This window comes from Sinocyclocheilus anshuiensis, unplaced genomic scaffold (assembly GCF_001515605.1).
Source record: "Sinocyclocheilus anshuiensis isolate Anshui unplaced genomic scaffold, SAMN03320099.WGS_v1.1 scaffold1924, whole genome shotgun sequence".
Lineage (NCBI taxonomy): Eukaryota > Metazoa > Chordata > Actinopteri > Cypriniformes > Cyprinidae > Sinocyclocheilus > Sinocyclocheilus anshuiensis.
In genome coordinates this window covers 216,183-233,000 of record NW_015558721.1, presented here as the reverse complement: position 1 = coordinate 233,000, position 16,818 = coordinate 216,183, and positions in this window count along the sequence as shown.

Sequence of the window (16,818 nt, the reverse complement as noted above, 5' to 3'; positions counted from 1 at the left end):
CACAGCGTCGCGTTCCGTCTCGCGGAGGGGAGCGAAGCGGTTCCGGGTGGAGATCTCGAAGACCGGAGGCGGAGGAGAGAATTATCCCATTTTAAAGGGGGATGATTCTTTTTTGTACCCACTGTACAAGATAACGTGCAACAGATCCTCTCATATGTACAGCATGGCCTCAAGTGCTTTATAGCTTTAATAAAATGGTACTACATGAATATCAAGATAATAATATGTATAAACAACAATATAAATTTCCTGTTTTATAGTAGTATGAAGTTTTTGGTAAACAATTAGGTTGCAAATTAATTTGGTTTTCAACTATTGCAAAAGTCATTTCCAGCACTGACGTTCAAGCTCTACATGCGTAATGGCCAGTCTCTTCAAATGATACAAATGTCTCTCTCTTAATGATACAAATGTTCATTATCAGATTAAAATGGGCTGCGTCATCGAGTCCAAAACAGACGCAGAGGCTTGGCTTGTGTTGCCATGTCAACGCTGGTAAAAGTCAATCAGAGGCATGTCTTGCTAATTGGCCCTGGTGAAGAGGCCGATTATTTCTCTTGTTTGGTGTAATGTGGCGTGGTATTTGTTACAAGCTACCAGTGACCTTTGGCTTTGCCACCCATCACACAAAGCAATCTACATGTCTTAATGTAATTAGCGAGATTTTGAAGCACACTTCTCACAGTCAGTTTGTGCCTTTTTTTTTTTTTATACAAGTGAATGTCCCTTTTAGCATTTGAATGGCAGTGGATTGTCTGTTCTGCTTAATTAAATCTGAGTCTACTATTTTATCTGAGATGAAATCCTGAGTGATATGTTTGATACGTTTGATGCTAAGAGATTTTTCTGCTCTATGTATCTTCTGAAAACCAAAACACAAAAGTTTTTTTTTTTCTGGGACAATTTTATCTAAAAGTAAGCAAAATAATCTGTTTAAATCAATTATTGTATTTTTTAAGTTTTGTCAAAAATGATTTAACTGGATTTATCAGCTGAAGTGTGTGAACTGTTTTCTTGTTTAATAAACACTCTTTCCTATTGCAGCCGTAATATGCAATACATTTACATTACGTTTACATTTAGTCATTTAGCAGATGCTTTTATCCAAAGCAACTTACAAATGAGGACAATAGAAGCAATCAAACCAACTAACAAACTAACGCAGTACATGTAGCAAAGGTTTTGAAATAATAAATAAAAAGAATAAAAAGTAGATAGAAAAGAAATAGAATAGATCTAGTGTTAGAGGGTCATGTTTTTTTATTTTTTAATAAACAAAAGGAAAACATTTAGTGTTAGAGTGCTGGTGTTAGAGAGTCAAGCTTTTTATAATAAATAAAAGAAAACAAGTTAGAATAGAAATAGAATAGAAAGTGCTAGTGTTAGAGGGTCAAGTATAGATTGAAAAGATGCGTCTTTAGCCATTTCTTGAAGATGGCTAAAGACTCGGAATGAGTTGGGCAAGTCATTTCACCAGCAGGGAACAGGAATACCAACTATAAGACTAGCCTATAAAGTTTTTAATTTTTATTAATTTTTTTATTTTTTTTGACTTGGTTGAAGTAATTGAAAACGACGTCTGGTAACGTATGCTGGATTTCTCCAATCATTAGTCTGCTTAAACCTTACTTCTCCAGTCTTTTTTTTTCTCCCCTGCTTGAAATCATTTTTAAGGTGAAACACCCACAATTCAAAATTGAATCAACAACCGATGGATAGAACCAGGTCCCCACTCTACATTTTTTTCTTTTCCAACACTCTAAAAAATGCTGGGTTAAATATAACCCAGCGCTGGGTTATATTTAACCCAGCATTTTTTAGAGTGAATAATCCGTTTTACTCTGATATACGTCAAAATATGGAAGAAAAGATCTGTAACTACTTCCGTTTCATCGTAACTTTAAAAACATTGTTCTGTTTGTTAAAAATCCTGACCAGCTCCACAAAGTAACAGTTCAACCAATGGGAAGGTTGTTATCTCTTAACTTCTTTGAATCATAATTTTTTCAGCACCATTTAGTGTCAAATTTCAGATTTAACTCAGAATTGCATATGAGTGTATTTCAAATACAAGTTCACATATGGAGAGTGAGTCTAGCATCCTCATTCCATCTACATGAGATGACCCCATTACACAGAAACCTTTCTGACAGGAAACACTCATTTTTTTAGGCTTGAAAGAGAGAGGAACGATAAATAAACTGGTAAAGAGGCAAGGTCTGTGTTTCTCATGAGCTTCATTGTCCGTGCTCTTCAGAATCAGCTGGTCTCCATATTGCCAGAACCGTATAATGGTTGAAATGATTGTTATTCTGGAAGAACATCACAGCTGGTTTATCACCAACAACATCCAAAATCAATAAGCCATGACATTGGCAGTTGAGCAGATGGACATACTTGGACATTAGCCTGAGCAATTTCTGAACCATATGCCAATTTTTATTTTCATTTTTTTTAACTATATGTTATAGCAGCAATGCAACGTAAGAGACGGAATGAAATCTATGAAAGAAGCCAAACAGGGTCTTAAAGGGGACACAAATGCTAGTCAACTGAGGATGTGGCTGATGTGCTTAGCAAATGTTTATTCACTCTATTTGAAGATGTTAAAATCTGAGAACATATTGCTACCATCAGGGCCAAAGATATGAATTCTGGGTCCCCTGGCTGCATATTGATCTGGGCCCCTCGTGTTTTTGTTCACTAAAATTCAGACCAGCGCATGGGTTATATATACATTGTGTGGTGATACAGTGTGAGCAAGCTAAATCCTGCTCAAGTGATTCTCAGCAATACTTCCCAGTTTTGTTTTTCCTCATCATCATTTCTTTAAACTCTATTTTAATGGAAACTGATATATGCATTTTGCTGTGGTGAATTAAATATAAGCTTTGTCAGTGTTTTATTTGTTAAGTTTGCATTTTAACTTTACACTGGCAAATTTTGCTAATGACACAAAGTAGTTTAAAATGTAACTTTTTTTCCTTGTGTATATTTGTCTATTAAAGCAAAAATTGATTTTTGTAGTGACATGATGTAAGAATGAGGTTTTAGAGTCGATGTTACATTTTCATTGACCTTAGTAACTTTACTTTTCTGTGAAAATTACTTTCATATTTCTTACTGGATCCTACATCAGTCCTGCAGGAATAGTTGTGGATATTCCTTGGATGAAACACCTAGAATCATTCCCACCAACTGTTTTGGGATTTGTGCAATTTCATGGTTGGTTTGCATACGCTCTATTCCTCCATTTTTATGACAGTACTAAGAACATGTTACACTCCTGGATGTGAATACTGCAAGGATACCTCACTGAGTTTAATTTACTGCGCTAACTCTTTCCAAACAAGATATGATGTGCTCCAGAGGGCTGAGACTTGTTCTGGGAGTCAGACTGTTGGACAGACGCCCTCTCTCATCCTCTTCCATTTTTAGACAGATCAGTGTAATAAAGCCTCTTGATAGCGGAATGAATCTGCAACATTTCCGTCCATGCATGTCATGTTCTTCCACTAAACACCTGATTTAGTTTCCATTCCCTTTTTCCTTGCAGCTTAAGTCATGCTAGATATTTAAACTGATCCAAAGCTGACTGAACAATTTTTACAATTTTGTTCCAAATGACATTAATTTCCCACATCTCTGTAATCGAAATCGAAAATCCCACTGTGCTCCCACACACTAAAAGTGACAGAGTTTAAGCATGTGTATTTAGTCTTAGTGTAAGTTTTTCTTTTGTTGTACACTGCATTTTTTTTTACATGTTTTTGAGTTAAATAAATTAAAATAAATACATACATAAATAAACGTTAGACTTCCTTACTCCATTTGGTCTTTATCTTGTTTTATGCACAAATATAAAATAATTTCAAATTAAAATTTGGTGTGGTTTATTATTAAAAGAAGAATACGCCTGTGTTAGAATATATCTTGAATTTAGCTACTATCCTATGCAATTTTGCTTCTCCTGTATATTTATTATTTAGTTATTTTAGGGATGTTTATATATAAAAAAAAAATAAAAATTCTTTGCTGTGCATATTGGCTAAAGTGGCTGTGTAGGTGTAGCCTATGTGTCTGTGTGGGTTAATATTTATGACTCTAATTAGCCCTTGCTCTACTCATGTTGAGTCTACTTCCTCTCTTCCTTTGTTGGTTGACTGGTCCTCCTCCTCAAAGGTCCCAGTGTTAATCCAGCCGTGTCAAGACTGTACTCCTGTTTGCCCTCCCCAAACAGAGTGTTAGAGTTGCAGTGACACGGTCATCTAAACCACTGAATGCCGACAAGTGGTTTGACTTTACACAGACTGTTATAAAGCATGTAATGAGAAGGTGCACAGGATCACAGAATGGAAATAGGGGTTATTCTAGGCAAACACATGTCTTTTATAGTTTTGGATGAAAAACATGAGGGTAACATTATGTGAAGGTGAGAAGTCTAAAAAGTCAGCAGTAATGGACTTTTTAGGCAATTTTAGTATCTGAGACTAAAGTGAATTACTTTCCATTTGAGTATTTTTTAAAATCAGTATTTTTATTTTATTTATGTATTTTTTAGTAAAAATATCAAAACAGTTAAAATTTCAAAACATCTTTAATGCAAGAAATATTTTGAAGAAGAAGTGAAATTGTGAAAGATATTATGACTTTTTTCAGATAACGCATCTTGATTTGCACTGGAAATTTTACACACATGAAAAAAACTGCCTGCAGATGGTATTCAAAACATTTTTTATTTTTATGTCTTATGCACTTTTACTTAGTAGATTCATGTCATGTTTTAAGGATGTTGTTTTTCTTTACTGGGTATTTTTATATTTTTAGTTTAAAACAAGACGAACTCATTAAGAAAATCTTTTTGTAGTGTACATTTTCTACTGATTTGATGTAAATAGTATTATGCAGGAGGACAAATGAAACAGCAAAATCACTTCAACGGTGGATTCAAGTATGCATAATTTTATTATCTGTTTAGCATTATTTGCACAATTTCACTGCATACCCATCCTATGCCAGTGCATCCCACACAGGCTCACCATCTAAAATTAAGTATGTTTTTTACTATGATCTGAAAACTATTTCTATATGACTGTTGTGCAAATGATCAATTACTTATTTATTAAGATTGTATATTTGATGAGATGCATGCTGGGAAATGCTGATGAGATTGGCTGTGATAGCACAGTAATACATGAATATCAAACCATTGCCAGAGATTTTTGCGATTATTATGCTGACAAAATGGTCATAAAATTATCATAAGTCATGGACTGAAGCAGTGGTGTGCATTTTTCTTTTTTCTTTTTTTTTTTTCAAACAGTGCTCATTATTATTTCAATCGAAGCCTCATGGGTATTAATTTAAACCTTAAACTCTTGTATGTAGTTGTTAGGTTAGTCTTTCATAAAATGTGCACACTTGTGTGGGAAATCGCTTATTATAGGATAAACAGAAATTGGAAGCTGAAATCTTTTAAAACCTCACAGGCCACCAGGCCACTGTAAAGAGCAGATTTAGAAGAAAAGCATACAGTACATGTACAGTAGCACCTTTGAAATCCCTGGTTTTTAAAGCGGTTGAAGCAGAAATTATTCTCGCTTCCAGCAAAATCCACTCCCAAACTCTTTGCTGCAAAAGTATCACCATATAATAACATTTACCTATTCCTGAAACCTTTCCAGCACAATGAGAGCGAATAACCATGACAGCAAAGGAGGAAAAGATCCTTTAAGAGGGACAAAGGGCTCTGATATTGAACAGCAGCTAGGGGATACAGAACATAGTCTCCTTCCTTGGGCCTGTGAAAGCAGAATGCTTCATTTCCCATCTGGCCAAGTCATATTAACTCTCTCAACATTCCAGCTGCTTTCTGGAATTTTTACTATCGACATTCCTCCAGTGGTATTGGGTAATTTACAGTAGGGCTGCAGGTCTCAGTGACTCATTCCGTGCCAGAGTTTCCTCAGGTATAACTGGAGGTTGTGTCGGACAGGTCTCTGATTGAAGCTCACTGACAACTGAAAATAGTCTAATTAAAAGAGACAGCCCCTTTATGACTATGCCTGAAAATATTTTCTGAATGTCAAGTACTGCAGCTTTCAGTGACAGCTCTTAACATTGATCATCAGTTGACTGTAAATGACATCACTTTGTTGTTGTTGTTTTTTTTTTTTTTTTGAAAGGCTCTGTTTAAGTATCAATAGAGGTTTTATAGGTGTAGCTTGATGTAAAACAAACAATGAATAATAAAGGCCCAGCAGAAGATCAAGACCTGATTTTAAAACAACAATATGAGCAATACTGTCTAAAACAAAATTCCATTGCATACAGTTACGGTATTTTTTCCCACTTAAATCAATATTTAATGTCCATTTATTTATATATTTGGTAGGTAGACATGCAATAAGCCAGATGATGTAGTCAGCCAATCATTATCACAAAACATCACAAAATTTACTTGATATTAACCAGCTGTTATCACTAACATTATACTTTATCCTTAAATATGTATTTGTTGACATATTCAAATACACCCTAAGGGCCTAAAGATGGCTTTCTAACTTAAATGTTTCATACCTAAGAGGTCAATTAAGGTCATAAATACATGCATAATCAATGTTATACTGTATAACAAAATCGTATATGTATAATCTGACCACACTAGCATAACAGTCTGTAGAAGTTATTGAAGTATATGTAATCCCTCTTCTCTTGAAGCTCAAGTTGACCCCCATTCTAGTAGAGTGCAGAAGCTTTTAAAGATTTTGTGTCTTCAGTGCCATGTGTATGACAAGTTCCAGCCTGTTTACCCTTGTGAAAAAGAAGCACAAATTTAACATATTTTTTAAAAAGAGTACTTATTATGGAAATAATGTGCTTTAAAAATATATACTTTAGAACCGAATGTAATCTTTCAGACACTTAATTGCATGTTTAGAAATGAAAATGTATTATAGTTTAAATCTATTTTAAATGCAATTAGCTGATCTTTAGAGAGCTTTTTATATGTAATTTCATAATGACTTCTGCTGTCTTTGAATTATAGTTAAAGAGGACTGGTGAATGTACTGACAATCATTTATATAAATATTTCTAAAATATACTTTAATGTCATTTCTATTGAAACTTATTTATATTTGTATTTACACATGATAATAAAGTTGCAATTTAGTGCATTTAAAATATGTTAACTTCAAATGTAATATTGAATAATGTGATTTAATATGTTAGTCAACACATGAAAATAAGTGTACTTCTTAAAAGCACAACAAAAGATTATTAAAACAATGATTTTAAATGTGCTAAAAAGTGTTATTTAACTAAGCACACACATTAACACATTAACTTTGCAGCACTAATATGTACACAACATGAATATAACAATGTTTATGATAATGTTGCAAATTTAGAGCAGTCATTCACAAAATTGAAGTCTATGGTTATTCTGCCTCAAGCTTCAGATAAACAATGTGAATGCTGAAAATGAAAGCCCGTGCATTTGTGTAGTTGCCGTGTGTGTGTGTGTGTGTGTGTGTGTGTGTGTGTGCGTGCATGTGTGTTCCCTCAACCCATAACCCATCTATTATAACGCACTAATGAAACCAGAGAATGGCTTTAGCAAACTAAGGGCCAAACACGTCAAAGTTACTAGGCCATCAGTCAACTTGTACAACTTTATTACACATGGATTGTCAGTAGTTGTGTGTTATTTGTGCATATATGTGGGACATTTGCTTTTTGTGCTCTTGCATGCCCTACTGAGTGTGTACCCAACACTTTGTGGAGATATACAGCAGCACCTGGGTATTTTTGTGCCTTGTATCAACCAATAATTGGTTTCTTTCAGCTAACCTGACACCATGGCATCATTACTCCTTACTCCTTACTTCCACAGTGTTTCTGTTCCCTGTTAGCATGTCACAGTAGCTCACAACCCTGCTTGATCAAAAAGAGACCTCAACATTAAAAGGCAAAAAACTGTAAACCCAAACCACATGTGAGCCTCTCCCTTGGGTTTCACCCCAATCCTCTCCTCTTCTCTTTGGCTTTGTCTCTCATATGCCCCTTTACAAAAATGCTGAGGGCTGCAGGGTCAGCAAATTCATTGCAGTGGAGGTGCTGCTAGCGACCACGACCTGTTTGATCTCAGCACCCGGCTTGTCTCTAATAAATTAACCAGCAATCGAGGCTATTTACTTTGGTTGGAGGCTATTTGAGCAGAGATTGTTAAACGGCCCAGTTGTGTCGTTTACGGGGGAAGTGAGAGCTTTTCCTTTCATTTAGGAGAATTCCACTGCTTTATGAAATGAGGGGTGCTTTGCAGGTGGCTCTACTCAAGGTTCCCAATTCTGCGCTCCTGCTTGACAAGTCAGAGAAGAAAAGCATATTGTGTTTTATATGTGTATTGTGGAAGGTAAGGGTTGTAATACTTCAAAGGAGTTGCTAAAGGTAAATGGGAAAGTGCTTATTTCAAACAGAAGCCATCATTTAGCGGTAAGCCAATAAATGCAAATAAATTCCTGCAGCCTCATATGAACAGAACTAATGTTTGTATAATGAAATTACTTTTGACCTATTAACATACTACTAAATTTATAGATGTTAATCATAGTTATACTGTATATTCATCATTGCATTTGTATAGTATACTAAAATGGGAATACATTTGTATGAAAAGGATATAGAATATAGGATGTAAAAAGATTATAAAAATCAAGTCATGTCATGTGAATAAACATTTACACAAGTGTAAACATGTAAATACATATATGTATAACCCCCCCCAAAAAAAGCATTATAATTAAATACATGCATATATGGATTGTATTTGTTTTTTTTCTAATTAATTAATTTTATTTTACCCTTTGATGCATGAATTAAATCATTATATTATAAAAAAACAAAAAACCTTAATGTTTCTGTTTTTTTTTACTTCCAAACTAGAATTTCTATTCCAAACGTCTTTATTGCAATTGGAAATAATGGTACATATTCATAGGTTATCCTTCAATCAGACATGTTGAATTTATGCTGTTGTAAATAAAAAAAACACAATGACATTAAAGGGGTGGTCATTGCAGTATGAGAAAGGGTAAAATGTGATGGTGGTACGGATGTAAAATTGCTTGAATGGATAAAAGTCACATCAGAGGGTATTTTACACTGAGAAACAAATGCACTACACCTGAGTCATTCATACATGTCAGCAACATTCTACTGCCTGCTGGGAAAATTTGTTAGTCACTTCCTACTACCTTTACATCGTCTGTAATTTGTATTATGGCACTGTTTACTAGGATACCAGAAACTGCTGTCCATGGTGCTGCGGCACTGTTATTTGCTAATTAGTGATAAAGACATTTCCTCCCTAAAGACCTGCATACAGGCGGCATAGCTGAGTGATGTAGTTCTCCTTTCATTCACTGCCAAATCAGCCTTTTTTTGTGGTCAGGCTTTTGAGGTATACTCATAATAATTCCTTGAAGTCCTCAGTCGACACCTCGTTAGCATTATGCTAAGCGACTGTGGTTCGGGCTCACACAGAAACAATGGTTAGAGATCGACAGTAATGGAGGGGAGCTTCTCTTTTTTCTTTGTTTTATTAAACTCATTCACCATGCATCACCTCACTCGGTCCAAAGAAGCGAAGAAACCGTATAATCACAGTCTACATGTGTTAAGAATAACACTGCTCATGCACAAGGCCTGTTGTTAGCATGTATTATAGTCACGCTGCATTGCATTAACAGTTTCTAGTTAAGTGAGGCTTCAGACAACTGCTCCACAGATAATTCGCAGTGGATTTTTGTCAGTGGTATAAGGAGCTTTCCAGTAAGAGAAGTGTCTGAAGCAAGTCTGACTTGCAACCCAAAGGTTGTGGGTTCAAGTCTCGGGTCCGGCAGGAATTCTTGGTGTGGGGAGTGAATAACCAGAACTCTCTTCCACCCTCAATACCACGACTGAGGTGAGACCCTTGAGCAAGGCACTGAACCCCCAACTGCTCCCTGGGTGCCGCAGCAATATGGCTGCCCACTGCTCTGGGTGTGTGTTCTTCTGTCATTGTTTTTTGTCAATATTTTATTCTTTGCCAATCCATAGATTTCTCAGAATTTTGGAATGTTCAGTTCTACAACAACAACAACAACAACAACAACAACAACAACAACAACAACAACAACAACAACAACAACAACAACAACAACAACAACAACAACAATAATAATAATAATAAAATAATAATAATAATAATTGACCAAGGGACCTGGGCAAGAAAGCATTGCAATCACCTGGCAACAATGTTGAATAATTCACCAGCCCTAGCAACCTGGGAATGTTGTCAATGCCAACTACACAGTGGCATTGTGTTAAATGCATTATCATAAATATATGGAATATCAAGGATTTTTAAAGAAAAAACACTGCCTATCAAATCAATTTAAGAGAAAAATAGAGGGTGACAATGATTATGAAAATAAAAACTTGTTTCTTAAAAAACACCCCACATACTATAACATGACAGACAAGGGAAGGGATGAATGTGTATAAGTGAATGATATATATGTGCCTTATCAGTGTTGTGCACTGTATCTGAATGTTTCTGAAATACATACCATTACAAACGACTAGGCGAAAGGGGCTGCCTCTTTCTTGGAAGTAGAGGAAGCAGCGTAGCTTGCTAAGTTAGGACACATCTGTCGAACTTGACACACAGGCTGATTAATGGCAGAGTGAGAAATGTGCTCACCAGCCAAAACTGTACATGCAGTACAGCTCACATTGCACTCAGACACACGTGAACGCACACATATATACGTACACTTACCTATATTTGAACATCATTAGAGTACATAAACAGAGCTGGGCTTTCCTGTATGCACACAATGAGTTAAAATGACTTTGTTTATGGACCTGTCTGATGCATCAATGAGGTCAAGTCTATTTTAGTTTTGCCAATTCAGGTCAGGCATTTCATGCTTAGAGCTAATTTGTTGCTTTAAAACTCCAGAGATGGGGACAAATGTGACTTTTCAATTATAAATCAGCGTGTTCACTGGATTTAGCTTTGCCATTCATTACAATTGCCCTCTAAATGTGTGACAATCCTGATGTATTGCTCACTGCTGACCAGGGAATGTGTGCCAATGCCAATAGTCATCATTCTAACACATACTATATATGTCATATGGATATAAACTATATACTAAATATATGTGGAAGAATTTCTGACTTTATGGCATTCAGTAAATGGGTGTTTATTTATGTCGGCTAGGCACTTTTGGATAATAAGTAATTGTGTAATTTTTTTTTTAAGGCTTATGTCAAAACTAGAATTTCATATATCCTAAATACACACAATTAAATAATATTTTTAAATGTTTAAATGATGCCAAAACTGACAATCTCAATAATAAATGATTGATTAATTAAAAAAACTCATTAATTTTCATGCAATAATTACCAAAATGGTTAGTGATTAACTCTGTCTGTATATTATTGTAATTTTAAAATTGTTTTTTTTAAAGAACATTGCTGTAACGCCCCTGTGGACTGTTTGTTGTGGTTTCTTCCCTTTGTGTTGGTTTAGCCCGTACTAATCATTAATTACCCTCATTGTGCTCACCTGTCTGCCACTAATTATCCACCATATATTAGTTCCTGTCTGTCAGAGCTTTAGTGTCGGTTATTGTTAATGTTACCCCGAGTGTGTGTCTCACCTACCTGAACCTGCCTTGTTGTGTCTACAATAAATGTCATTATTGGAATCCTTGTCGTCCTCGTCGTCCTGCCTGCCTCCACACACCCGTTTCCGTGACAGAATAACCGACCTAAAACAACAACATGGAGATCGCTGCTCGTTTCCTCACCATATCCCGCCGGGATCTCCCCTTCTACGAGTACGCCGGGGAGTTCTGCAAGCTCGCAGCGGTGACGGCGTTAGAGGACGCCGTCCTTAATCAGCTGTTCTGGCTCGGGGCCAACTACCATCGCCCCGTGGACCTCCCAGACACCACTGGACTAAGTTGGAGGGAAGGTGTCTTCCGGTGTCTGGGGAGTGTCCGGTCCCGAGCCAGAACCAGTCCGCCGCCATCCGCGGCTCACTCAAGCCCGAAGGACGTTAATGTGGCAAGCCCGAAGGACCTCAATGTGGCAAGCCCGAAGGACGTCGATGTGGCAAGCCCGAAAGACGTCGATGTGGCAAGCCCGAAGGACGTCGATGTGGCAAGCCCGAAAGACGTCGATGTGGCAAGCCCGAAGGACGTCGATGTGGCAAGCCCGAAAGACGTCGATGTGGCAAGCCCGAAGGACGTCGATGTTGTGTGTGTCTCTCCTACCTGAATCTGCCTTGTTGTGTCTACATTAAATGTCATTATTGGAATTCTTGTCGTCCTCGTCGTCCTGCCTGCCTCCACACACCCGATTCCGTGACAATTGCAATGTAGATTGTATATTATATATTTTTTTTATGTTTGATGGACAAAACCAAGTCCCGACCAAGATGATTACAATTTCCGTTTCATGACAAGTAGAAAAAATAAATGATGAACACATCATAAAAAATAATCAAATAATGTAATTTTTTAATATAACCATACCCCCTTCCCCCCAGCCCACATGAATATAATCCAATAATAATGCTCGAAGTCGAAGAAACACCCATCTAAAACCTGTATGATCTAGAGCTGGCTGGTGCTGGGCTTGACCAGTCCAGCCATTGGCATCATCTGCTGGTTCTACTGTATATGTGGAATGTGTTGACAGAATATGAGCTTGTTCTACAGCCAATTAAGTTTGGAAGTCTTACATTATGTCTGCTTGATAAAGAAAACTTGTAAGCGTTGTTTAAATCACCCGGGATGTTTCTTTGCTATATAGTCGATTTTAATATTGAAAGGTTGTTTCATCTCCTTTGGCTGTTTGGACAGGATGTCTCTTCAAACAAAAACAACTGACAGAAATAGGTTATTGATGAGGAAAAAATGGTCATTCTGCTCAAACAAGCTATAAATGGGTTTGACAGCATCAGAAGAACATTTTAAAAGAATTTGAAATGAAAATAAAAAGTTAACTTTCATTAGTTTTGCACATCATTGGAGTCTCTGGGACCACCCCAAAACTAAAATACACTGTTAAAAAAAAAAACGTAATTTTAATGTAAAAAGTGGCAGCTGTGGTTACCAGAACTTTACTACAAAAAATACAGCAGCAACATTTTAAGTTTTACAGCTTGAACTTAAATTTTCCATTAAAACAGCAACAACAAAAACATATATTTCATATCAAAGTTCAAATCCAAAGTTCATCACAAGTAACTTTTCCTCAAACCAAAGTAATATATATAAAGGTACACAGTGTCATACACACAAATACAAAACACCATGACACTAAAATAATCCAATAAACATTAATATAACAATATATGATATATCAAAAGAACCCTAATGCACATAATGGATAAGAAAAGAAACTAAGAAGAAACCATTATTTCAATGAAAACCATCAAATGTAAAATTGTACACAGTTATATATAAATATTAATTTATGGTTTTTCACTTTAAATTATAAGAAGTCTTGTTCTTTTTAACTGAACATTTAATAATATTTTACCATAAAATTAAATGAAATGTCCCATTAAATCTATTATAGTTTTTCACCATATAATTTAAATTTTCAATACAGAGTAAGGGAACATGCTGCTAACAAATTAACAAGTTTTTACCATTGCATTTTTACAGTCGCTTACCATTAAAATTACAATCAATTTTACAGTGTTGATGATTTCATGATGGAGTACCAGCAACCCCACCATCCTGGGAATAGATTTAGCTCTTTTAAATGGACAATAAGAGGGGGCATGGGAGGGAGAATCATTGTGTGACTGTGTTCTCTCTGTCTTACCCTCCCTTACAGATGGAATTTATACACAAAGGCCGTCGGGCTTCTATCTGCTCATCCGAGTGGACGCAGCAGTTTTGAAAAGCTCCAAAAGGATTAAATTGAGGACTGTCGAACCACAGAGCTGCTGTGGTGACAAACCCTTCCCACATCTCCCTGATCACTCTTCTGTCCACTCACACAAGAACAATAATAGTAATAATAATAATAATAAACTATTTTGGTTTGGCTTTTACATCAAGAACAGAAAAATATGGAAGCCTGTTTCCACCAAAGAAATTTGTGAGATTCATTTTAAATTATTATATATATATTTTTTAATGTAATTAAATAAAATGTTTTAAAATAAGAAATAATCACATTGTGGTATGTATAAAGTTGGAATTGTGAGATTAAAAGTCACAAGTTGCAATTATTTTTTTCCTGTTAGAACTAAATTGAAATGGAAGTAGCAACAGATCTTTTATCCCATATTGTGACGTACATCCAAGTGTAACAAATTATTTAAAAAAATAAAAAAATAAGTGGGGACTTGGGGACTAAAGGACTGAAGAAGTTTGACATCACCAGAGAGAAGTATGTTCTCAGTTATGTTGTCAGTTATGGCATTTTGATTAACTGGCCAAAGGTAAAAAAAAGCATAAACATGGATGAACTGTTCACAATAAGATCTAAATCATGCATTTAGAAAGTAGACCGTATGAATTTTCTTTTCATGCTGACTTTAAATCCTCAGTGTAATCTGCAAACAAATCATATTAAAACTTTTCTCAGAACTACCTAGAATTTTCTGAAAAAATTTTGTAATTATTTCTAACCAACCTAACTTCAGCCCAACGTCTGACTATGCCTACTTCCCTATTAAGCAAAAAAAAAAAAACACATCAAATGAGAAATATATCTGAATATGCTGTAGTCGTGAAACTAAAAATTCATGAATGCCCTACTACATTGTAAGATTCAGATGGAGTATTCAAATACCTTATCTTCATTTTGAACAGTAGGTCTGTGTTGACAGTTTATAATTAAAAACAGACTTCTTTTTGTTAAATGTTTATCTTGTTTATCTATAGCTTGTGATACCTTAATTTAAAATAGATGCCACTTGCTTTGATATTTTGTTATATAATAATGACATTTATGTCTAAGTTCTCTTACTTTTTGGTCTCTTGTAGATGCATATGGAACAACTAAAAAGGATTTGAAACAGCAGGAACATGCATTGTGCGTGCTTGCATGTGTGTCTGTGATTATTTGTGTGTCTGTCTGTGTGTATTACATAAGTTTATCTCCCTCTCATCTTTGGTCCTGTGTTGTATCAGTGATGTTTGACCAATTTCTGTTCTTCTATACACACACCGAGAGAGAGAGAGAGAGAGAGAGAGAGAGAGAGAGAGAGAGAGAGAGAGAGAGAGAGAGAGAGAGAGAGAGAGAGAGAGAGAGAGAGAGAGAGAGAGAGAGAGAGAGAGAGAGAGAGAGAGAGAGAGAGAGAGAGAGAGAGAGAGAGAGAGAGAGAGAGAGAGAGAGAGAGAGAGAGAGAGAGAGAGAGAGAGAGAGAGAGAGAGAGAGAGAGAGAGAGAGAGAGAGAGAGAGAGAGAGAGAGAGAGAGAGAGAGAGAGACGCTGCTTACACAACAGGATGTGTTAGTAAAAACAGCCACTGGATCATCTTTCCACACAGCCCAGAATAAGGTAACCATACAGATTTGGGATTTGCTTCCTTCACAAAAAGATTGGGCAAAAGCATCCTAAATATATAATAGCATGATGTCTGAATACCTCTTGTCTAGACTTGATCTTTGACACAGAAAGTTATATACTGATTCCTGGTTGATCCCATAAGTATTGAAATTTATCATTTTCTGCAATGCTTACCCTCTGTGTTGTAAATATAATGTTTTTCCTAAATGAATCAGTATTTTTAACAAATTGGTTAAGGTTATTATTCAGTCACTCACTCACAAAGGTCACTTGTTTTGTTCCTGAACTAATCAACATTTTATACAAATCACTTCAATTAATGAGTCAGTGAATTGTTCATTTTGACAGTCACTTGTCCCAACCTACTGGTGTATCCTCATTTTAAGTTGCTTTGGATAAAAATGTTTGCTAAATTTTTAAATGTAAATGTATCGATCTAACCTGCATAAAGAGTCACTAAAAATTCCCCACAATTAATACAATTTGAGGACCAGAATTAAGTGTTGCATATTAGAAAACATTTTATTTTTGTTAATACCTGTTACTGTATTTTTTATGATATACATTCAGATTTGCTTTCTCTTACTCATCCTCATCTTTTCATCCAGATTTTGTATTTTTTTTTTTTTACTTTCCATCTCTTTCTGAGATCTCTTTCTTTACCCCGAGCTGCACTTCCTAGAACAGTTAGAACAGGAGCTGTAAATGGGTTCACACGTGATATGACGTGATTGTGTAACAAAACTGTTGCAACATTATGAAGAGCACCTAGCAGATGGCGGGAACAAGATAGAGAGAGTCATTTGTAAATGTCGCCTGAGGAGCCAGCACATTAGTTCCCGATCTTATCCAATGACTGCATATCTTCTAACCCTCCCCAATGGCCTTATGCAATAACACACTGGTAATTGCTTTAGTGCAACATTGTCAGCATACTATAGAGAACAGACATAACTCACAGAGCTCCTTGCTGAGGGTGACTGTCATTGTTTTTGTAACCAGAAGTGTTGGGTCATAAAACAGTGGAAGATACATTAATGTAGATTCATCTTTGTGTCATAATCATTTGGGATCATTCTGGAAGAAATTGTAGTTTTGGAGCTCTTGCAAAACTGACGATTGATTTGATGGATGTCTTTGAAATATAGAGAAAGACAGCAGAATGTTTACCATCTACATACACTTTATTATAGAACAGAATAACAGTTAAGTGTAACACACA